Below are 24207 nucleotides of genomic sequence, written 5' to 3' on the forward strand. Positions count from 1 at the left end.
TAGAGACCATATAGTCTTTATTCAAATTAGAATGACTTGGGGAGCTTTTAAAAAACCACAACAGAAATTCTGATCTAATGGAGGTAGGGTGAGGCCAGCACATTTGCATTTTTAAAAATTTCCCCAGGTGATTCTAATGTGCAGCGGGTTTGAGACCTCCTGATGCAGCTAAAATTTTTGGTGTCTACCTTTGCTGATACTTTTAAAGTTCAGATGTAGGAAGATAAAGTGACATTTGATGCACATCTCTTGCCTAACCAATGCATAATTAAGGCCAAGCACAAAGTCAAAAATGTTAGTCACCAATTGCCATCTGAAGAGGAACCTTTCCACAAATAATCTGTGCTTAGAGAAATTCTTTCTATAAATGGCTGTTTTCTGATGTCAGCAAACATGACCGATTTGGAACTTCTTTTCCACACGAATTGAAATGATCATAGATAGACTCCATGGGGTGGGTTATCCAGAATCCAATAATAGCTGAAGAGGTCAAGGTTGTTAACATTTGTTCAAGTTGCCGTCTGTGGTGATATAGACAAAAACAACATTCTGTGGAGGGGACAGCTGATATGCATTTAGTGTCTTTCAGAGCTTTTATCTCCACAAAAATTTTATGCAGTCGGTTGCATGGATCATCTCATGGTCTCCATGAATTTATTCTGTAAACAAGGTGATATTTAACAAGCGTGTTCTTAAATGTTCGCATTTAAATTTCCAAATCAGTTGTAAATATATATTATGAGCCAAGTTGGCTTAACATCTATTTGCATGAAAAAGATTTGAGTTGACCACAAGCTAATAGAAGCCAAACAGTATAATGATCCTTTTAGTCCATCCCTTACCGAACAACAATGTTTGGGAATAGGAAGTCATGCCATATGAGAATGATAATAAAAATGAGATGATTCTGAGCAGCTTTGTTGTCTTATGAGTTATCCTTTGTTTTTGCAGAAAGCCAAACTAAGGTGAAACCAGTTAAAGTGAAACTAATTTTACTCTTTGCTATATTATAGCTAACATTTATTGAACACTTGGTATGTTCCAGCACAGTGCTAAACATTTTATTTCCTTAAATTCTAAAAATTACCCTATGGTAGATACTTTAATCTACTTCATAGATAAGTGGGGAGACTGAGTCCTAGAGAGAAGTTTCCTTGAGGTCACACATTGATAAAGATGAGATTCAAACTCAGCCTGATTTCAAAACTTGAACTTTTCACTACTGCCTCCTGAGGAAGAAACCTTCCACCATATTTTGTTGATGCCTCAAGATTTAGCCGCTTTTTCCTGTCAGAGAGAACTTTTTCTAGTGAAACTTTAAAAATTCTTCCAACTGTAAGAATCAAAGCTGTACCAGAAATGGACTCTGGTAGGTCAAGTTGATAATGTAGCATTTTGTGGTAAACAGTATGGATTTTGCAGTTAGGAGTTTCAGGCTCAATTCCCAGCTTTATTCCCTCTTGGCAGCCTAGCTTTGGCCAGCTTATTACCTTTTCAAGTCTCTCTCCTCTGATTAATGAAATAGAAATACAAATTTCTACGTTTCATTATTGTTGTGTGTATTAGAGATAATTCATATAAAGTGCTATTTGACATAGAGTATCATCATTATTTTTCAACCTAATTTGGTACGTGCATGGTCAGGGATGACCATCATAGGTCTGCTGTGATTTGGTGGAGGGTGAGTAAGGAAGAAATAATTTAACTTTTCATTAGGCTTTTGGTAAAGTAAGCCATGAATTAAGTTTTACTAGGTTTTCATGTCCTTAAATAAACACGAAGGTTTTTTTTTTAAATTAAAATATATTGGGCTGACAATGGTTAGTACTGTGTTTCCCCAAAAAGAAGACCTAGCTGAACCATCAGCTCTAATGCGTCTTTTGGATCAAAGATTAAAATAAGACCGGATCTTATATTAATTTTTGCTCCAAAAGACACATTAGAGCTGATGGTCTGGCTAGGTCTTATTTTTGGGGAAACACGGTAAAATTACATAGGTTTCAAGTGTACAATTCTGTAATATATCATCTATATATCATAGTGTGTGTTCACCACCCATTGGAAAAACTAATAAAAAATCAATCTAGTTACTTTGAAAGCTGCCCTTATTTTTATCTAGGAAACTATACTTACAATTATCTGTAACCAGAGGTCTCATCCTCTCAGAAAGGGAGCCCATTAGTCTGCAGGTTTCTTGCTTTAAAATTGCCCTTTGAGTCAGGAAGTTTGTTCATAAATGCACATCATTTTGGGTACTTTAGGAAAAATAGAAATCTAATGTGCCCCTTAGGTTAGTTTCCAATCATCTGTTAACTTCTTTAAAATCTGTGCATAGATAAGGGCCAGACCTCTTGCTTTGTAGGTATAAATGAGGAACTTCCTAATTATTCCATGGAAGGAGGTTACTTAAAGGGCAATTGGTATAGTTTATTTCACTGTATTTTTTACCTTTTAAAGTTAATTTTCAGTAAGAAAGTTGAGTAAATTAGATTATTTTTCTTCATGCCATATGGCTATATAAAATAACAGAGAAATCACTGGCATTTCTGCCAAGGGTGACATATTTCTTTTGGGGAAAAATTTTTTTTTTTTGTCTCTATTGTGTTTTCCTGATTGTTAGAAAAAAACAAAAAACAAAACTGAAAAGCTTTAAATAAAAGAAAGCAATTTTATTGGGATTTCAAAAAGAGACCAGGGACAACAAGAGAAGCAGAAAGAAAAAGAGTTGAATAAATGGAGGTAACATGTCAGGCTTGGACGTGGGTGTATTAGTATGTATGACTTGATAACTGAATTCCATCATCAGTAGATATTTCAGTCTGGGGAACTATTATCCTTAAAACAGAAAATAATCATTCTTTGCTGCATCTACTACGAGGACGAAGGCCATTCTCCTAATCAAACTGTGGACATTCCAGAAAATGTGGACATCACTCTGAAGGGATCACAGTTACTGTGAAGGGCCCCAGAGGCACCCTGCAGAGGGACTTCAATCACATCAATGTAGAACTCAGTCTCCTTGGAAAGAAGAAGAAGCTCCGGGTTGACCAATGGCGGGGAGATAGAAAGGAACTGGCTACTATTTGCACTATCCATAGTCACGTACAGAACATGATCAACGGTGTTACCTTGGGCTCCTGTTACAAGATGAGGTCTGTGTATGCTCACTTCCCCAACAACGTCGTTATTCAGGAAAATGGTTCTCTTGTTGAAATCTGAAATTTCTTGGGTGAAAAATACATCTGCAGGGTTTAGATGAGGTCAGGTGTTGCTTGTTCAGTATCTCAAGCCCAGAAAGATGAGTTAATTTTTGAAGGAAATGATATTGAACTTGTATCAAATTCAGCTGCTTTGATTCAACAAGCCACAACAGTTAAAAACAAGGATATCAGAAAATTTTTGGATGGTATCCATGTTTCTGAAAAAGGAACAATTCAGCAGGCTGATGAATAAGATCTAAGTTGTCCAGCTACCAAAACATCAAGATGTCGAGTGATGCCTCACTTACTTTTAAAGATGTAATAAAAGTCATGTGTTGATTTGGGGGGAAAAAACAAAACAAAACAAAACAAAAAACCCAGAAAATAAAAATTTTTTTCCATGTGGAGAGGATGTACTACATGCTTCCAGACCTGTAATTTTAGGGCATTAGTATTCAAGTTAGCATCACTGATGAATTCAAAATCCATTAAAAACAAAAAATGAACTTAGTTCTTTTTTGTGACACATCAGAGGCAGTCGGCTGCTTCAGGATGAAGCTGAACATCTCTTTTACAGCCACTGGCTGCCAGAAACTCATTGAAGTGGACGATGAACGCAAATGTCGTACATTTTATGAGAAGCATATGGCCACAGAAATTGCTGCTGATGTTCTGGGTGAAGAATAGAAAGGTTACGTAGTTGGTGGGAACAACAAACAAGGTTTCCTCATGAAGCAGGGTGTCTTGACCCATGGCCATGTCTACCTGCTCCTGAGTAAGGGGCACTCCTGTTATAGACCAAGGAGGGCTGGAGAAAGCAAGCACAAATCTGTTCGGGGTCGCATTGTAGATGCCAATCTGAGTGTTCTCAACTTGGTCATTGTAAATTTAAAAAGGGAGAAAGATATTCCTGATCTCATTGATACTACTGTGCCTCATTGCCTGGGACCTAAAAGAGCTAGCAGAATCTGCAAAATTTTCAATCTCTCTAGAGAAGATGATGTCTGCCAGTATGTTGTGAGAAAGCCCCTAAACAAATAAGGTAAGAAACCTAGAACCAAAGCTCCCAAGATTAAATGTCTTGTTACTCCACGCATCCTGCAACACAAACATTGGCATATTGCTCTGAAGAAACAGCGTGAAAACATAATGTGTTATATAGATGATGCATTACAGAGTTGTACACTTGAAACCCATGTAACTTTACTAACAATTGTCATCCCAATAAGCTTTAATTTAAAAAACAAAACAAAGAAAAGAAGAAAAGAAAAATAAGGAAGAGGCTGCAGAATCCGCTAAACTTTTGGCCAAGAGAATGAAGGAGGTCAAAGCAAAACGCCAGAAACAGATTGCCAAGAGACACAGTCTGTCCTCTCTGAGAGCTTCTACCTCTAAGACTGAGTCAAGTCAAAAATTAGATTTTTCTAAGAGTAACAAATAAATAAAATTATATATAGAAAAGAAAAGAAAGAACTCAACCCCACAGCCTGGGCTGTACCTTGTGTATCCTTTCCTAGGAGATCACCTCATTTTCTTCTCTTTCACCTAGGCACTGGTCCTCTTTTATTCTTGCTCTATAATGCCTATGTAATACGCCTTTTACCACCTAAATATATTTCCTATCTATCCACTTCTCACTATTGTCACTGCTATAACTTTAGACATCATATGTTCCCTGGGTTACTGTAATTGCTTCCTATCAGGTCTTACTCAACTGCATGTGTCGTTCTCCAATGATTTCCCCTTACTTGCATCTAGAGTAATCCCTTCAAAACACAAATCTTAATTCATAATCCTCTTTGCTAAGAAAGCTGCAATGAGTTCCATCGCTTTTAGGATAAAGACTATGGCTTACATGGCCTATATTGTCTGTTTGTCCAACTACCTCTTTAGCTTCATCTCCTACCATGCTCCTCTTCACTCTTACTCTCTTGTTTCCTCCTTTCCCAGGGCATTGGCATATGCTCTTCTCTCTTCCTGGAATGCTCTTTTCTCTCCTTTCTTTACCTCATTAGTTCCTGCTAATGGTTCTTAACTTTGCTCAAGAGGCTGTATCTCAGGGAAACCTTTCTTAATTGCCATCTTGACGAGCTGAAATCGCCTGCTTAAATATTCATCCAGCACAGGGTAGCTCTCCTTCATTTCACATTACTGGTGCAATTTTACATTGTTAAAGTTTGTATAATGCCTAACTCCCCACTAGGTTGTAAGATCTTTGTTCTTGCTCACCATTATATTTCTAGCACCTAGCACAGTGCCTGACATAGAGCAAGTTCTCAAATATTACTGAGTGAATGAAAACTGTGTTATCTTCATATCTATCATACTGTATTTCAAGGAAGCATGTCTTATAAAACTTATGAACAAGTCACCAACTTGTAGCCCAGGCTCTGTCACCAAGTTTGCCTTTAGTTTCTGTGCTTAAATCCTTGTCTTGGTTCTTTGCCCAATATTCCAGTCCATTCCTGTTTCTCCCTCTGGTCATTGCAAGATCTTAAATCTTGCCTCTGGAAACCCATTTCCTATGGGTTTCTTTTCTATGTCTGAGCGGTTAGCTGTTAATATTTTCTCCATTCAATCCCATATGGTCTGTCCAGCTTCTAAGCTCCCACAGCCTTTGTTGTGACATTTACCTTTTTAAAAAAACAACTCTTAAAACAATAATTAAATATGTGTAAATAACTGTCAATCCCTGCTCTTCAATTTAAAAAATTCATTTGTAACTTTACTAGTCAAATATTGAAAACTGTGACTGACACTGAGTCAAAACACAAAAGAATAGTATCTCGTAACTAGGAGACCAGAGGTCTGCCAGGGCACAGGCACAATGAGGTCATGGGCTTGGTGATGATACTGATGTCTAGGGTCTTTTAGTGTCTGTTCTCTGCCATCCTCAGTGTTTTCTTTGTCCTAAACCTGATACCCCTTGTGATTGCAAGATGGCCACCAGTGTCAACCAGAGCCATGCATTTCTTGGTTCAGGTCTAGCAAAATAAAGAGAAAGGAACTTTTTTTTTAAACCCCTAAAACATACAATACAAGTCGTTTCCTTCAGCTTGATTGTACCAACGTTAGTTATATTCCCATTCCTGACCAATAATAGCCATCAGGGCATACAATGCATTTATTCCTTTGGAAATTAATCAAGATGCCCTCTGGAATTACCTGAATGAAGTCAGGGTTCTGCTAGGATGGAGGAAGGAGGGAGTGGATACTGGCTGGCTAACAAACAGTATTCACTACAAATATAATAACTACTATGGGCAAAGGGCTGGGTATAACACTAAGAAAAAATGAAAAACAAAACTTTTGTAAGTTTGAGGAGACAGAGGAGTAAATAAATAAGTACAGTAAAAAGTCATGAATGTTAAACAGTATTGTAAACCACAGGGAGCCTTTTCCTCTTGGGGTATGGGGATTGTAGGGGCAAGGGAGTCAGTTTTGCTGGTTGTCGTATAGAGTTCTATTCTGTGGCAGATAGACCTTGCTGTTCATTGGCCCTCAGGGAGGAGGCTGATTAGACAGCAAAGGTGTTTAACTTTCTGTCTTTGGATATTGCCTCCCCTGCCTTCCCGAATAAACCTGTATGAAAATTTAAGTGAATGGTTTAGGTAATTTTCCCAAGCCACAGTGAGTTGGGGAGATATTCAGTTTAGCTACATCATTCCATTGCATCCTACAAAATGAAGCCCCACGGTGTAAACCTTGAAGGCTGTCACAAAGGAAGCTCATCTATTCCCAACTCTTCCTCCTTTTTTTCGCGTCTCTTTAACTTGTTCCCTGTAGGTGTCCTCAGTGCCCTTCTGTTCTTCCGGATATATCTTGGCATGTTCCATGCTTCTCCCTTCCATCTTCTCAAACATATCCACTTGTTCTCTCCTTGTGTTTTGCCGATTTCACCGCCTCTGTTGTCTAATGAAATGCCAGAACATTCTCTTCTGCTCAGCTCTTTTGGCCTTGCAGAGGGGAGGAGTGAGGACAAGCCATGAATGGGTACAGTGTGGGGTTAGGAGAAAAACCATGGAGGTTTTTACCCTGTTTGACAGCTGGCTTTTCCCTGAACCTGAAATTGGTGCCTCTTTATTAGAGAATTGATATTTTTCTTCCATATTAAATAAGGAATTAATATTTTAAGTATTAATTAAAATATTAAAAATATTTCTTCCTGATATTTCTCAGGAATGACTTTATTATGCTAAGGCAGCTTTTCCTTCTCTGGTTTATAAGGCACCCTTCTATAATCTAATGAATGGGATAACACCCAAATTACTTCTCTTGAATCTCTATGTTTAGTCCACGACCAGTGAGGGAACTAGAAAGAATGACTTGTAATGTGGTGATACAGGAAGTTTACAGGAAGCTCATGGCATTTGAACTGGGCATTAAAGAATGAGAACTGTAGTTAATAAGAATAGGTGTGAGAAAGGTGAATTCTGGGGCTGAGGGACCAGTGGATATAAAACCCGGAAGCATAAAACTGATACATTCTGCGCAGGAAAAGTTATCCTTGAAAGACTGAAATTGTATTTTGACAATTTGATTATTGTATCCTTAAATCTTTCTTGTTTTAAAATCCCATATAAAACACTTCTTTGTGAAACTATTTTTAACTGAGTCTAGTAGTATGGCAGTGTTCCCCCAATCTTATTTTTAATTCTTGACTTGATTTTGTAGGTAGGAGTGACAAATGAAATTGGGTTTAATTACATTAATTCTTCTAGTTTAAAAATAAAGGTAGGTGATGACATATTGTGAATCAAACTCTTAAGAGTGGAGATGGGCATTGGTGGGTGGAAGCACAAAGTAATTTTTGCAGAGGAGAATTATGGCTAATAAAGGATATTTGATTTCAGTTATGTCTTAATTCTTCATATGTCAAATTAAAGTTCCAGGCTAAGAAATTAATTTCATATCCTGATGATTTCCCCAAAGTATCAATCATTATATGGCAATTCTCCTAAAGTCTGGGAATATAAAACTACAAGTCAACCAAATTCTACATATTAAAATCTGATTCTGTTTCTTTGCAGTCTTTTATTGCTTCTCATCCTTCTCTCTTGTCTGTCTAATATTTTACTGCTAAATGGAATGAAAGGAGCAAATAGACACACTGCTCTTCCATTTCATGGAAAGATCAATTAAAATAGCTGTAGAAAATTTGTTACAATCCTTGGTTAGGTTTATGGACAGTTGAAAATGTGTTTTTCTGGCCTGCCTTTTGATGACACTAGCACATATGAAAGAAGTGTAACTAAAATAAAAAGGGACACTTCCTCAGCTCAGGATAGTTTCTTGGTTCCACATTTTGTTCCTGAAGCATCTAGTTGGAGAAGAAGATGCTAGAAATACTGTGAAGCCTGTAGATAGTTGTGGTCAAAGACTGGCCAGTATTTGCTTAAAATTCTCTATCTTCAAAGGGAATTTTATCAAATTATGACAAGCATCATTTGTTATTCTCTTGACTTCCTAGCTTAAATCTTGTAAAAATGTGTTTATGTTTTAGCTGTATTGCCATTTAGATTAAATGCCTGATCTGTCAAATATTATATTTGGAAGGGATTTTGGACATTGCTTTGTCCATCTTCTTCATTTTCCTCTTGGGACAGGTTTAGTGAACTCGTATTGCATTTTGAGGAATAGATTTAGAAGTTAGGAAATAGAATCATTGTTTTATGTTGCTTTTGGTATAAAGCAAAGTTCTCTAGAGATCAGATTTGAAATGTCAAAAGAACAGTGAGTAAACATACAGGCTAAGGAAGTCTAAAGGAACATCACCAAAGCTAGGAAAGTTAAATTTCAATTTAGAACATGGCCTTAGAGGTGTCAGATTGGGTAGCTGATATCCCAGTTCAGATGGCTCCATGGGGTAGCTGGGAGAAAATGGCCAACATAGCAAATGGTGAATTCCACTACTGAAATTCATGAATGCTCAGTCCTTTATTTTTTAAAAAGGTGGCCATACTCAAATATTCTCTACTTAATGATATTGGTTTGTTTCCCCCCCAAATTGGTTGTAAAACAAATTTTGTATCATGAAATTGTTTTCACCATGATTGGCATAATGGATTGGAAATATTCTCTCAGGGAAATTTTTTGGTTTCAACATGAAATACAAAACAAAACAAAAAGTCTATGCATAAAATATTCTATTGCCTTTTGGAAACTTACATTACATAGTACTAAAATCATGTGAAATGTTAATGACCGCAAGTCTCAATATGCAAAAACCTTGCCAGAAATTTTATTCTCAAGGGACTAAACTTATTTGAAGGAAATGATCCTTCAAATGACCTTGCCTGGAAAGTCAGTCATTAGTGATGCAACAGAATAAAGATACGTTGCTGCATAACAAATTACTATAAATGTATTGGCTTAAAACAACATCCATTTATACAGTCACAAGGGTACATCAAGTTATTTTGACGCTTGGACTCTGACTTCCCTTTCTGCCATTAACTGAAGAAAATTCTTTGCTTTTAAAGGGCTCCTGTGATTAGATTAGGCCCACCAGGTTAATTTCCATTTTGCTTAATAGAGTAATATAATTACAATTGTATCCTACCATATTCATGGGTTCCACCCACACTCAAAGGGGAGGAGGTTATATAACAATGAGGGTGATTGGAGGCCATTCATAGAGTTCTGCCCACCATAGGGATGAGCTTGGATTTCTATAACCCAAATATTTTCCTTTAAAAATTCCAAAGCATAAACTAAAAATTGGACAAATGTTAGTTTATACATTGTTTCTATAGCTAATGCATTTCTATAGACCTATATTTTAAAGAGTTTTAAGCTTTTAAATTTTTAGCCCAATTTAATTTTTAGTTTAATATATATTGCTTCCTGGTTATGAATAGACGTTGTAGTCAGACAATGTCTGCCAATTAATTTGCGAACTTATCTTTGAAAAAGTGCTACCTACCTCATTACTGAATATCAATATGGTCACCTTCGAAGTACTCCCCTTAGGAAGCTATGCACTAATGCCAGCACCTAGTCCACTCTTCAAAGCAAGTTTGGATCTCTTTTTCTGAAATGGCCATCAGAGCTGTCGTCGTATTGATCAGAGCTGACCCTTGATTCCCTGAAAGTCATCAAAATGTCTTTCTTTCAATATTTCCTTTATCTTCAGGTACAGAAAGAAGTCATTGGGGGCCAGATTAGGTGAGTAGAGAGGGATTTCCAATACAGTTATTTGTTTACTGGCTAAAAATTCCTCACAGACAGTGCTGTGTGAGCTGGTGCATTGTTGTAATGCAAGAGCTCCTTTGGGACCATTTTTGCACACACCTTCTCATGACAAGATTTTCAGTTAAGATTTTCCTGTTCCTCTATCGATGTTTTCTTGGTCTGCTATGCTTCTTACTTTCAGCCGATGATTTTTATGCACAATTCGATGAATTTTTGCAAAGTTTTCATCAGTTCTGCTCGTTACTGGCTGCCCTGACCTCACTTCATCAGTGGCTCATTCTCTCCCCTCAGAAATACGTTTAATCTGTTTGTACACTGCTGTCTTTTTCATGGCATTATCCCCATAAACTTGGAGTAACATGTCCCTGATTTCACTTCCAATCTTGCCAAGTTTAACAAGAAATTTAATGTTTGTTCGTTGCTCTAATTTAGGCTCAGACATTCTTACAATGGCACACAAAAACATGCAACAACAATAACGAACGCCACTCATCAAGACACCAGTACACGTCCACACAAACACAGCGGTGAGGTTATGAAACCCTACCGAGCTGTTTGTAGTGCTGCCAATGTAAGTGCACAATGTCAAGTTCGTGTTGTATTAGACCTTATATATAATACATACACATAGATATGTAATACACAAGGAATATAAATAAATACTGTTAATGTTTTTGCCATATTTTATCTTAATCTTTTTTTGTGCACAATGTGTGTTTCAGTTTTTAAATTTTCAGTCATATTTTTGGTCACACTCTCTGCATCGTTAGTTTTCATTATTTTTTTAATCATAATCATTCCTCATGACATTTAACACTTTTCATAGGCAAACTATTAATAGTTGCATGATAAATGCTGCCTGTAGATTAATCTGTTTAATTTGTATTTTTATTGATCTAGAGCTAATACTTACTTTCTATGAAATGGAAAATATCCACTATATTTTAATGATTCATACTTCTAAATTATTATTTCCATAACAGTGAATTTTTGCATAGTGAGTTTTCTTTAAGTGGATGCATACAACTTTTTTTAATCAGTCACACACCTGTACAGAAGGTAGGAAGTTCCCTAGTGAAGAGTTAAATCTTTCCCGTATAAATTTTTCTTTTCTTTTTCTTTTTTTTAGAATGTTATGGTTAAATTTTTAATCAGTCTTTGATCTGTTGTTGATTGAAACAGGTCCATCCATTTAATAGTACCTTGAAATGTGTAGTTTATAAAGTAATCTCTACTTCTATTGCAAACAGAAAAGAAATAAAGGGTCTCTAGGAACAAAATGAATTGCTCTGCATCAAGTTGCACTGCCATTTAAAGCAAGTTTGCCTTTGTATTATGATTGTATTCTTCATTATTTGAAAACTTTAGGCATACATCAGTTTTAGTTTTGTGGAGTTTCTATTGTCAAGCTGACTATTATTTGTTATTTGTTCAATCTTAACTTCATTAACCTTGAATGAGTGTATTTTTGGTGAAAAAAAATTCTTTATAATATCCATTTTTGTTTTTTAAAAGTATTTCTTATGTCTCACATTTAATTTTGAAAATATTATAATGATATGTATGGTGATGGAAGGAGAACTGACTCTGGGTGGTGAACACACAATGCAACATATAGATGATGTATTATTTTACTAACAAATGTCACCTTAATAAATTTAATAAAAATTTAAAAAAGGAAAGTACTATAATAATATGTTAATCTAATTGATTATTTTATTAAACTGTTATGTTCCAAATTTGGAACTTTAAACATTGTGAATGCTGTAGGTGATTCAAAAAAATTTTGTGGAATCACAATTTTAATTGGACTGCCGACTCTTATGAGTTTCATTTTCACTTCAGAATCCACTTGCTCTGATTTTAAACTATTTTAATCAGTGGATTAAGAGACCACAAATATAGTTCCAATGCACAATGACCTCACTCCCATAAATAGATTTCCAATGAAGAAGAGGGAGAATGCTCTGTTTCTTTTATCCCCTAATTGCTTTTAGCTTCTGCAAAGGTTCTGTTTTGTCCAGGTGGTTGTTTTGAAGCATGTTGTGCTTTCTGAATCTCTTGAAATATTTACAGATGATGAATCTGCAGCCAAAACACTCAATAAACAGCACCTGCAGAACTTAGACTTTGTCTAAACTTGGAAGTTGGAACTGACGACTGGTGGTTTGGCTAGGTCTAGGGAATGTGATTTTTGGAGGACAGTTTCAGAAATTTGACATGAAAGCTTTAATCATATTTACAACCTAACTACCAGATTTCTTTTTATACAGTATATCTTGTCATTTTATTATAGTTTCAATTGTTTTTTTTAAATAATATGTCAGGTTACCAATTTTTTTTGGTAATTAAGAGATTTTATAAATGTTACAAATTTGCAGAACTGTACCTTTAAGTTAATTTGGGACTGAAAATAAGATTCCCTGAATGTATTACGCAGGGGGTCAGTTTTTATCTCTGCTCTAACCCTCCATCCAGGGGTGTGCTGGTAAATATTTAATAACTGGCTTGCCAAAAATAAAGAAAGAAAAGCCCTGATTTGTAGAATGAGCTGATTTCCATGTAAATACTTCCTCCATGACTACTTTCAAGGTACCAAAGATTTAACTGCTAACTTGCAAAATTTCTGATAATTTAATAATCGGCCGATGAGCTGGTATAATTAGGAACTGCTATAAGTCTGCTACAGCGTACCATTGCTGGAGTCTCTGTTATCTCCTGACATACACTCACCTGTCTCAGGTATCCACAATTCAAGAATTTTCGTGTTTTTGTATATTTCCATGTTGTTTATTGTATTAGATTCATGGAGAAGCTGAAACTTTAAGAAGGTTTTAACTCTTTTAATTTTCATGCAACAAAATTGCCAACAGCAACTTCCTGCCTTTGAAAACTTTTTTTGCATTGAGAGCAAGAGATCTTATTTTTAGGGAGAAAATAAAGTTTGTTATCCATTCACTTCCCCCAACCCCTGAAGTAAATTGAGTGAGAGAGAAAAGGGAAGAGGAATTGTAAAGGCAAAATTTAGTCTAATGATGTTTATGGCTCTTTTTTTTTAAAATTAAAGTTTATTGGATGGACAATTGTTAGTAAAGTTACATAGGTTTCAGGTGTACAATTCTGTACTACATCATTTATGGACACATTGTGTGTTCACCACCTAGAATCAGTTCTCTTTCTATCACCTTGTATTTTATCCCTTTTACTTCATCTACAACCTCCCTCCTGTCCCTTACCCTCTGGTAACCACTAAACTGTTAACTGTGTCTATGAGTTTTTGTTTCTTCATTTGTTTGTCTTGTTCCTTTGTTGTTTTCATTTTTATATACTCTTTATGGCTTTTATATGAACTTCTGAGGTGTAAGTACAGGTACTTTTTTCCTAGCAAAGAGTAGGTTCTTAAAAGTGTGCTGAAGGAATAAGATTCTGCTTGCCTAGACTGAAGATGGAGAGTCACTTAGGCTCTTTTAGAAATTACAGTAGCTTTCTGAGGGTGTTTTATTGAGTGGTCTTACAATAGTGAAACAGAATAAGAGAAAGGAAATGATGTCAAAATGGCATTATCATCCCTCTCTAACTGCTCTTGAAGCAGTCCTCCAAGAATTTTGTGGCTTCAGTCTTCAAATGTGGTTAATTAGGCCTTATAAGCAAAGGAGGTGGTGAGGGAGAAGTTCTAAGCCTTTTAGTCAATCCTGGTTAGATCAACTAGCAAGAGAGAATGAAGTCTACCCAAGTTTCCATTCTCTTGGCTTTCCCAACATTTCATTTATTTACTAGTATTTGGGTGATTTTGATTTAATTCACCGGAGCTCCCAGAGACACACGATTGTATTGCAAGGACTCTCCAGGAACATTGAGGGATCTCAGTGATCATCAAAGCGATTGCTAACATTTAAAACAGTGAAAATATGAACCCCTGTATATTCTCTTTGAAAGACAAAAAATAATTATTTTTTTCTTTATTCTATTAAAGTTATTGGGGTGACAATTGTTAGTAAAATTACATAGGTTTCAAGTGTACAATTCTATAATACATCATCTAAATATCACATTGTCTGTTCACTACCTAAAATCAGTTCTTCTTCCATCACCATATATTTGATCCTCTTTTCCTTCTTCTATCACCGCTTCTTCCCCTTACTCTCTGATAACCACTAAACTGTTGTCTGTGTCTATGAGTGTTTGTTTCTTTGTTTGTTTGTGTGTTCCTTTGTTGTTTCCACATATGAGTGAAGTTATATGGTTCTTGACTTTTCCTGCCTGACTTATTTTGCTTAGCATGACAATGTCAAGATTCATCCATGTTGCTGCAAATGGCAGTATTTCATCTTTTGTTATGGCCGAGTAGTATTCCATTGTGTATACTATGTTTCCCTGAAAATAAGACCTAGCCAGGCAATCAGCAATAATGTGTTTTTGGAGCAAAAATTAATATAAGACCCCCTCTTATTTTACTATAAGACCAGGTCTTTATAATATAATGTAATGTAATGTAATATAATGTAATGTAATATAATATAATATAATATAATATAATATAATATAATATAATATAATAAAACATAATACCAAGTCTTATATTATGCTCCAAAAGATGCATTAGAGCTGATTGTCCATCTAGGTCTTATTTTCAGGGAAACATGATATATACCACATCTTCATTATCCAATCATCTATCAAAGGACACTGGTTATTTCCATGTCTTGGCCACTGTAAATAATCCTGCGATGTTATTCTTGGGAGTATAGTGACTCAATTGCTTGCTTAAGTTGCATTTTCTCCATGATTACCTATTTTCTTTTGACAAATTAAAATTCAATGAAAGCAGTGTTTTTGAGTACATTTATTATACTTGGGAAAACTTATGTTGGCATGAAAAGTTTTAGAAATTCTTACTGTATTTTTATTTTCAGAAACAATAGCATATACCATTAGAATTGGATTGACTCTTTTTTTTTAGATTAAAGTTTATTGGGGTGACAATTGTTAGTAAAGTTATATAGATTTCAGGTGTACAGTTCTGTAATACATTATCTATATCTCACATTGTGTGTTCACTACCCAGAGTCAGTTCTCTTTCCATTACCATATATTAGAGCCCGTTTACCCTCTTTTAGAGCCCCCTCCTTCCTTACCCTCTGGTAATGAAACTTTTAACATAAAGAATTGGATTGACTCTTGATTATTGAAACATGATATTGTCTTTGTTAATTTCTCTATTCCTTAGGCATGATTATAGAGTCATCAATTCAAGCCAAGGCAAAGGTATTCTAATTAAATCTGAGGGAATAATTAGGTTAAATTGTGACTGAGTTAGTAAAAGGAAATAGATGGAGCTTGAATAGAAAGCTAATTTAATCATATTGGAGATTGAAGTTGTCAGTATGTATGAGGTGTGATTAAAAAATATGGTGAGAGTTTAAATTAAAAGAAATTTTATTACAGTAAAAGATACATTGCCATTAACCCACCTCAAAATACTCGCTGTTGCTTCAAACACACTTATCCCATTATTCTTGCCACTTTCTGAAGCAGTTCTGGAAGTCCTCTTTCGTGCGTGTCTTTAGTTGTGCTGTTGTGGCTGCCTTGAGATCCTGAATTGATTCAAAATGTTATTCATGGTAATATTGACTTTGGGGAAGAGTCGCACAGCGCCAAACCCAGTGAATAAGGTAGATGAGAACACACCGTAATGTTTTTATTTGACAGAAATTGCCATACCAGAAACAATGTGTGACACAGTGCCTTTCCGTTGTGATCACAAAATATGGTGAATGATGCTACCGAGTGCCATCCAATGGAAAGGCAGGGCTCTTCAATATGAGAAGTAGCATGTCCAACCTTAGTAACAGTGTGAGAGAAGTCTCAACTTGTTTGGTGCAGTCAGTTGGGTGTGAGGTAAGGTTGAGAGAAGGTGTGTTTTAAAGTGTGCCATAAATCGTCTTCCATCATGACAACACTCCGTTTCACACATGACTTCTGGTATATGGCAATTTCTGTCAAATAAAAATATCATGGTGTGTCCTCATTCATCTTATTCATCAGATCTGGAACCATGCAACTTTTGGCTCTTCCCCAAAGTGAAAATGACCATGAAAGATAAACATTTTGAATTGATTCAGGACATCAAAGCAGCCATGACAGCACAACTAAAGACACTCACACAAGAGGACTTCCAGAACTGCTTCAGAAAGTGGCAAGAATATGGGATAAGTGTGTCCAAAGTGAGGAGTATTTTGAGGGGGATTTATGGCAATGTGTCTTTTACTGTAATAATTTTTTATATTTAAACATTCACCTAAGTGTTTGATCACACCTCATACATAACATTCTCAAACTTAGAATAAATTTTATATGTTTAAAACTCATAAAATGGATAGTCACTTTTAATAACTTGATTGAGGTATAATTGACATGCAATAAAGTACACATATTTAAATTGTAAAATGTGATACGACTCACCCCCTGCACTGTCCACAGGCAACCATTAAAATTTGAATATTCTTGAATTTTATATATGAGTACCTTGAAGCATACAGTACATAGTCTTTTTGATTGCATTCTTTCCTTCAACATAGTAATTTTGAAACTGACCTATGTTTCTTGGTATGTATTATAGTTCATCACTTTTTATTGCTAAGTACTACTTCATTGTATGCATATACCACAGTTTATCCATTCACTTGTTTTTTATTTTTATTTATTTTATTTATTTTTTATTTATTGGGGTGACAATTGTTAGTAGACTTACATAGATTTCAGGTGTACAATTCTGTATTACATCATCAATAAATCCCATTGTGTGTTCACCACCCAGAGCCAGTTCTCCTTCTATCACCATATATTTGATCTCCCTTACCCTCATCTCCCACCCCCCTTCCCCCTTAATAGATGTGTAATTGTAACTCATTGTGATTTTGATTTGCATTTTACTAATTACTCTTTGCGTTGAACATCTTTTTGTGTGCCTATGTGTCATTCTTGTATCTTCTTTGATGAAGTGCTTATTAAAATATTTTGCGTTTTTTTTTGTTTGTTTTTTTTTTTTTAGATTGGGATGTTTATTTTCTTATTATTGAGTTTTGAGAGTTCTTTGTATATTCCGGAGGTAACTCCTTTATCATAGGTGTAATTTGAAAATATTTTCTCCCAGTTTGTGGCTTGTCTTTTCATTCTCCTCACAGTGTATTTCAGAGCAGAAATTTTGATGAAGCATAATTCATTGAATTTTTCTTTTATGGGTCATGGTTTGGGGAAGCATTCAATAAATCTTTGCCTAACTCAAGGTCACAAAGATTTTCTCTTATAATTCCTTCTAGAAGTTTTATAATTTTAGGTCTATGAATCATTTTGAGTTATATGTATATCATGTGAGGTATAGGTTGATGTTCTTTTTTTTTTTTTTTTTTTGCATTGGGGTATTCAGTTATTCCAGTACCATTTGTTGAATAACAGTATCTTTCTCCACTAAATTGCTTTCGTATCTTCACAAAAATCAATTGACCAAATATGGGTGAATCTCTTTCTGGGCTCTCTGTTCTGTTTCATTGTTCTATATGACTCTATACCAATGCCACGTTATCTTAATTACTGTAGCTTTATAATACGTTTTGAAGTCAGGAATAGAAATCCTCCAAAGTAGAAGTCCTCCAATTCTATTCTTGTAATAAAGATTTTACCAACCTCTCCTATTTCCCGTGTCCCAGCTCCTGGCAACTACCTTTCTACTCTCTGTTTCTGAGTTTGCATTTTTGTTTTTTTTAAAAATCTTATGCATATAGGTGATACCATGCAGTATTTGTCTTTTTCTGTCTGGCTATGTCACTAAACATAATGCTTGTCTCCAGGTTCATCCATGGTGTTACAAATGGGAGAATGTCCTTCTTTTTAAAGGATGAAAAATAGTCGTGTGTATTTGTGTGTGTGTGTGTGTGTGTGTGTGTATGTGTGTGACTGTTTTATTATTAGTTTCAGATGTACAAAACAGCATAATGATTAGACATTTACACACCTCACAAAGTTATAACCACAGCAAGTCTACTAACCCCCTGACACCATACATGGCTATTACAAAACCATTGAATATATTCCCTATGCTGTACTTTACATTCTATGACTATATATATATTAATTATAGTTGACACTCAATATTATATTAGTTTCAGGTGTACAGTATACTAGTTAAGCATTTATATAATTTATGAAGTGATCCCCCCATAAGTATGCTACTCATTTGACATTATACACAGTTTTTACAATATTATTGACTGTATTCCCCATTCAGACTGAGAAAGACAAATTCTATATGATCTCACTTATATGTGGAATCTAAAGAACAGAATAAATGAACAAAGAAAACAGAAGTAGATTCATAGATACAGAGAACAAACTGATAGTTGCTAGATGGGAGGGTGGTTGGGGAGATGGGTGAGAAAGGTGAAGGGATTAGGAAGTACAATTAGTAGTTACAAAATAGTCACAGGGATGTGTATCACATTTTCCTTATCCATTCTTTTGTCAATGAACAATTACATTGTTTCCATAGCTTAGCTGTTGAGAATAATGCTACAATGAACATGGGAGTATAGATATCTCTTCAAGATAACGATTTCACCTCCTTTGTATATATAAAGAGGTAGAATTGCTGGATCATATGATAGTTTTATTTTAAGTTCTTGAGGAACCTTCATGTTGTTTTCTATAATGCCCATACTAATTTACATTCACACAGACAGTGTACAGGATTCTATTTCTTCACATCCTTGTTAGCATTTGTTATTGCTTATCATTTTGTTAATAGATATCCTAACAGGTGTGAGGTGATATCTCATTGTGGTTTTGATTTGCAAGTCCCTGATGACTAATGATGTTGAGCATCTTTTCATGTACCTATTGGCCATTTATACGTCTTTTTTGGAAAAATGTCTACTCAGGTACTTTGCCAATTTGTAAATTGGGTTATTACTATTAATTTTTGCTATTGAGTTGTATGAGTCTCTTGTATATTTTGCATATTAACCCCTTACTAGACATGTGGTTTGCAAATATTTTTCTCCTGTTTCATAGGTTGCTTTTTCATTTTGTTGATGATTTCCTTTGCTGTGCGAAGCTTTTTAGTTTGATATAGTCCCACTTATTTATTTTTGCTCTTGTTGCCTTTACTTTTAGTGTCAAATCCAAAAACTAATTGCTAAGGCCACTGTGAAAGAGCTTACCCTCTATGTTTTCTTCTAGAAGTTTTATGGTTTCAGGTCTTATGTTCAATTCTTAAATCCATTTTGAGTGGATTTTTGTGCATGGTGTACAAAGTTGCTCTTCACTTGCAGCTTTTAAGATTCTTTTCGTCTTTAACTTTTGGAAGTTTAATTATAATGTTTCTCAGTGTGGGCCTTTTTGGGTTCATCTTCTTTGGTATTTTTTGGGCTTCCTGTATCTAGATATCTTGTTTTTTCCCTAGGCTAGGGAGGTTTCAGTCATTATTTCTTTGAGTAAGCTCACACTGCCCCTTTATCTCTCTTTTCTACTCTGGGACCCCTATAAAGCATATAATGGTCTGCTTGATGGAGTCCTATTAGTCCAAGAAGTTATCTTCACTCTTTTAAATTCATTTTTCTTTTTGCTTTTCTGATTAAATGAACTCCACTGCCCTGTCTTCGAGTTCACTGATGCTTTTTTTCAACTCCATCTAGTCTGCTGTTAAACCCTCTATGTATTTATTTTTGTTCAGTTATTGCGTTCTTTAGCTACATGATTTTTGTTTGGTACTTAAAATTATTTCTACCTCTTTGTTAACATTCTTGCTCTGTTTATGCATTACTCTTCTGACCTTGGTGATGATCTTAATGACCTTTATTTTAAACTCTGTATTGTATAAATCACTTATTTCTGTTTAATTAAGGTTGATTTCTGAAGATCTATGTTGTTTTCTTGTTTGGAACATATTCCCTTGTTTCTTCTTCTTCTCCTTCTTCCCATTCCCTTTTTCCTTCTCCTCCTTCTCCTCCTCCTCTTCTCTTCTTCTTCCTCCTTTTTTCTGTATTGGTTTCTGTGAATTAGATAAGACAGCCACCTTTCCCAGTCTTGACAGACGGACACTGTGTAGGAGATGAAACCTATAAATGTTTGTCTCTCAAACCTTTGTAATTGTCCAAGCTGCTGTCTTTGCTGTTATTTTCTCTCAGTAGTTGAAGGTGTGCTAAGACCTGTCAATTTCCCAAAGCATGTGAAATGCCCATTACGCCTATTCAGGCTCCCAGGGAATTCCTAATTACCTGCCTCTTCAGCTCCCTGATGCAGGCTAATTGGAAACCAGACCTTAAGGCAACAGCTGGGAAAAGCAGGGTGTTAGATATGCTGCGCAGCCCCTACTAGGGAGAAACCAGGAGTTGAGTGTTTTTGCCTATGTACTCTGTGCTGAGCCAGAGGGAATAGTTACTGAGAGAGCTTATGTTCCCAAAGAGAACAACCCATTGTTTGTGTGGTCTCAGAGGACTTGTGAATGCTGAGCCTCATCAGCTCTCAGAGATAGGTGAATTGGGAATTTGGGAATTGGTTCCTCAGGTGGCAATTATAACAATTGGGGTGCTAGATATGTGGACAACTTCTTCCAGAGAGAAGCTGAAGACTTGGTTTTACTGTTCCAGTACACTGATGGAGACCGTAGGGGATGTGTTTATCAGCTTGTTCAGGCTTCCAGGAAAATCCCTGTCATAACCCATATACTGGCTGACTTGAAGTAGTAACCTGAGGAAGCAGTTGGGAAAGTTTGCATTCAGATCCCTTCCAGAGAGCAAAATGGGAGAGGGTATTTTTGCTTGTTCCCTCTGCAGTGTGCCTGGGGTGGAGGGGAGGGAGCTGCAGGAAGTGCTTATGTGCCTGTTTGGAAACTGATTTTTTTGTTTGTTTAATATGACCTGTGAGACTCATGAATGCTGAATCTTGTTGGCTATCAGGGCTAGGTGATTGGAAGGCCATCATTTGTATGGTAGCTGCAAAAATTGAGGAGCTAAATGTGTGGACAAGCTCTTTTCAGGAAAATACTGTGACCTGGTTTTATTGTTGCAGCAAGCCATGGGGAGAAGGCAAGAGGAAGTGCCCACTGGCTCTTTAGGTCTCCAGGGAGGATCACAGTCAGCTCCTAGATGCCAACTAATTGGAAGTCAGACCCCTAGACAGTAGCTGGTAAAGTATGTGGTCAACCCCTTCCAGGGAAAAACTGGGAACTGTCTGTTCCCTCTCTTCTCAGCCCAGGGGTGATAGTTTCAAGAAATACCCACATTCCTATTTAACAACTGCTTTTTGTTTGCTATGTGGGACTCGTGAATGCATTCCTGTTGCCTTTCAGAACTAGATGATTTGGGGGCATGTTCCTTGGGTGGCAGTCTTAAAAGTTGGGGTGCTAAATGTGTGGTCCAAACCATTTGCTTTTCAGAAGCAGAAATTTGGGGGTTCCTTCCCGGTTGTAAGTCGCTGTGACAGGGGTGGGATTTATAGTGAGCATATGTATGTATCAGCCTTTCCTACCTGTTTCTATGTGGGTGTTTTCTTAGTTTCCCGATGTGTAGGAGTCAATTAGTTTTTGGATTTCTCTCCGAGGGAATTGCTCCATGTTTAGCTTTATATTCAGTGCATCTGTGGGAGAAGGGAAAGTCAGGAGCCTCCTATGTTGTTAACTTGGTGATGTTCTAGTCTACAGCACTTTCTTAATTTCTGGTTCTGCAAGATGCTCCAGATGCTCCACCTCTGGGAGAACACAATGTGAATGTGAAGGCAGAGATTGGAGTAACGCCTCTACAAACCAAGGAATGTCAAAGATTTCCTGCAAACCACCAGAAGCTACGTGAGAGGCATGGAACTGATTCTCCCTCACAGCCCTGGAGAGGAACCAGCCTTGTTGACACCTCGATTTTGGGCTTCCAGTCTCCAGAACTGTGAGGCAATGAATTCCTGTTGTTTAAGTCACTCACTTTGTGGTACTTTATTATGGCAGTTCCTAACAATTTGGTAAAGAACTCAAGATTTAGGTGCTGGGTGTGGTTGTTGCTACTGAGATACCATTGCTTCTAAGCCCTCTCAGTCTACAGGCTAGGAAATATATGTATATATACTGACCGATGTGTACATAGACATCTATGGTTGTGTCTGTATCACCTTTGTTTTTAAAAGAATTGTAGATTGACCATTTTGGCACTTTAATTATGTTGCTTATTCTCTTTTGACTTGCATTATTTCTGACAAGAAATTCACTGTAGTCCTTATTTTGTTTCTCTGTACATCATATGCTTTTTTTTCTCTGCTTTTAAGATTATCTCTTTATCATTAGTTTTAAGCAATTTGATTGTTATGTGCTCTGGTGTGTTTTTCTTTTTTTCATTTTTGGCATTTGGAGTTTGTTGAGCTTTTATAATTTTCATCAAATTTGGAAACATCAGCCATTACTTCTTTAAAAAAATTTTTTTGAATGTATTTCTCTCCTCTGTCAGGGACTCCAGCTATAAGTATATGAAGCTACTTGAAATTGTCTACTATTATGTCTTCAAGGTTACTAATATTTTCTTTTGCAATACTTATTCTACAATTAATCTCATCCAAATTATTTTTTCTTTTCAGACACTTTAGTTTTCAATTCTAGAAGCTTGATTTGAGTCTCTTAAATATCTTGATGTGTCTAATTAATGTGTGTGTGTGTGTGTTTTAGTCTTTTAACATACAATGTTTTAATGTTCTTGCCTGTTAATTCTATCATCTGTGTCATTTCTATGTTGGTTTGGATTGGTTAGTTTTTTTTCCCACCTCATTATGGATATTTTCCTTCTTTGCATGTCTCATAGTTTTTGATTGGATGCTACCCATTGTGATTTTTTTTTATTAGATGCTGGGTGTTTTTGATTTACTATGCTATTAAGTTACTTGGAGGCAGTATCACAATCTTATTTTTAAGGTTGGCTAGTGGAATCACAGCAGTCTTTGCTTATATTCTTCCTTCTATCTTTATTCTTTTATTTATTGCTGAATTCCTGTTCATCCTTTAAGACTCAGTTCAACATTACATCATTCTAGACCATGCCAGAATGATGTGTGTCTTTTCTCACTGCTTCAGAGTCTCATTTCAAGTCACTAAGCCCTAGTATAGTACACTCTTCATACTTTGAGACAAATTATTGTAAAGGTTACTTCTTTCATGAAATTTATTTCCTAGCCAAAGTAGAAGTAAACCCTCATTGCCTTGGATACTCCCCATGCTCTATACACATTCTATCAGAGTATGTGTGACACACTTTAGTTTTGTTTGTTTGTTTTATGTTTCTTTCTATTTATTAGACTTTAAATTTACACAAAGGACACACTGAAGATTTCTCATTCTTTGTGATTTCAAAGTATGGCACTTGGCATATTGTAGGGGCCTAATAAATGTTGGTTGAATAAATTTAGTGTTCTTAGCTTTGTTATATTTCTTTTTGGATCAAGTGTTTGTTATATAAGATCATAGTTTTGTGTTTTTAAAAAGTAGAGCTTTTCCATTTGAAACTTTTTTATTAATTTATAATTTAATTGCATTATTGTTAGAGTGTGTGGCCTATACATTTTAGCCTTTAAAAATTAATTGAGTTTTTCTCTGAATCTGATGCTGGAATTTAAAAAAATAAATTTTACAAAGTTTTGATAATATTTATTTTTTTATAAACATTCTAGAGACATTTGAAAGGATAATGTAATCTTTGTAGGAAATATAACATGCATGTGTGTTTAAAACATTGTTAATTGTCCTCAAATATACATTTACTTATTATGCCATAGACTAACAGGGGTGCAT

At 35.7% G+C, this 24207-nt stretch overlaps 2 pseudogenes; both read left to right on the plus strand.

Moving 5' to 3' along the window:
• The first annotated feature begins 1636 nt into the window (after window positions 1–1636).
• LOC109433836 (large ribosomal subunit protein uL6) lies at window positions 1637–3467 on the plus strand (annotated as a pseudogene).
• A 285-nt stretch (window positions 3468–3752) lies between these two features.
• LOC141573038 (small ribosomal subunit protein eS6-like) lies at window positions 3753–22328 on the plus strand (annotated as a pseudogene).
• Window positions 22329–24207: the final 1879 nt, after the last annotated feature.

This window comes from Rhinolophus sinicus, linkage group LG09 (assembly GCF_036562045.2).
Source record: "Rhinolophus sinicus isolate RSC01 linkage group LG09, ASM3656204v1, whole genome shotgun sequence".
NCBI lineage: Eukaryota > Metazoa > Chordata > Mammalia > Chiroptera > Rhinolophidae > Rhinolophus > Rhinolophus sinicus.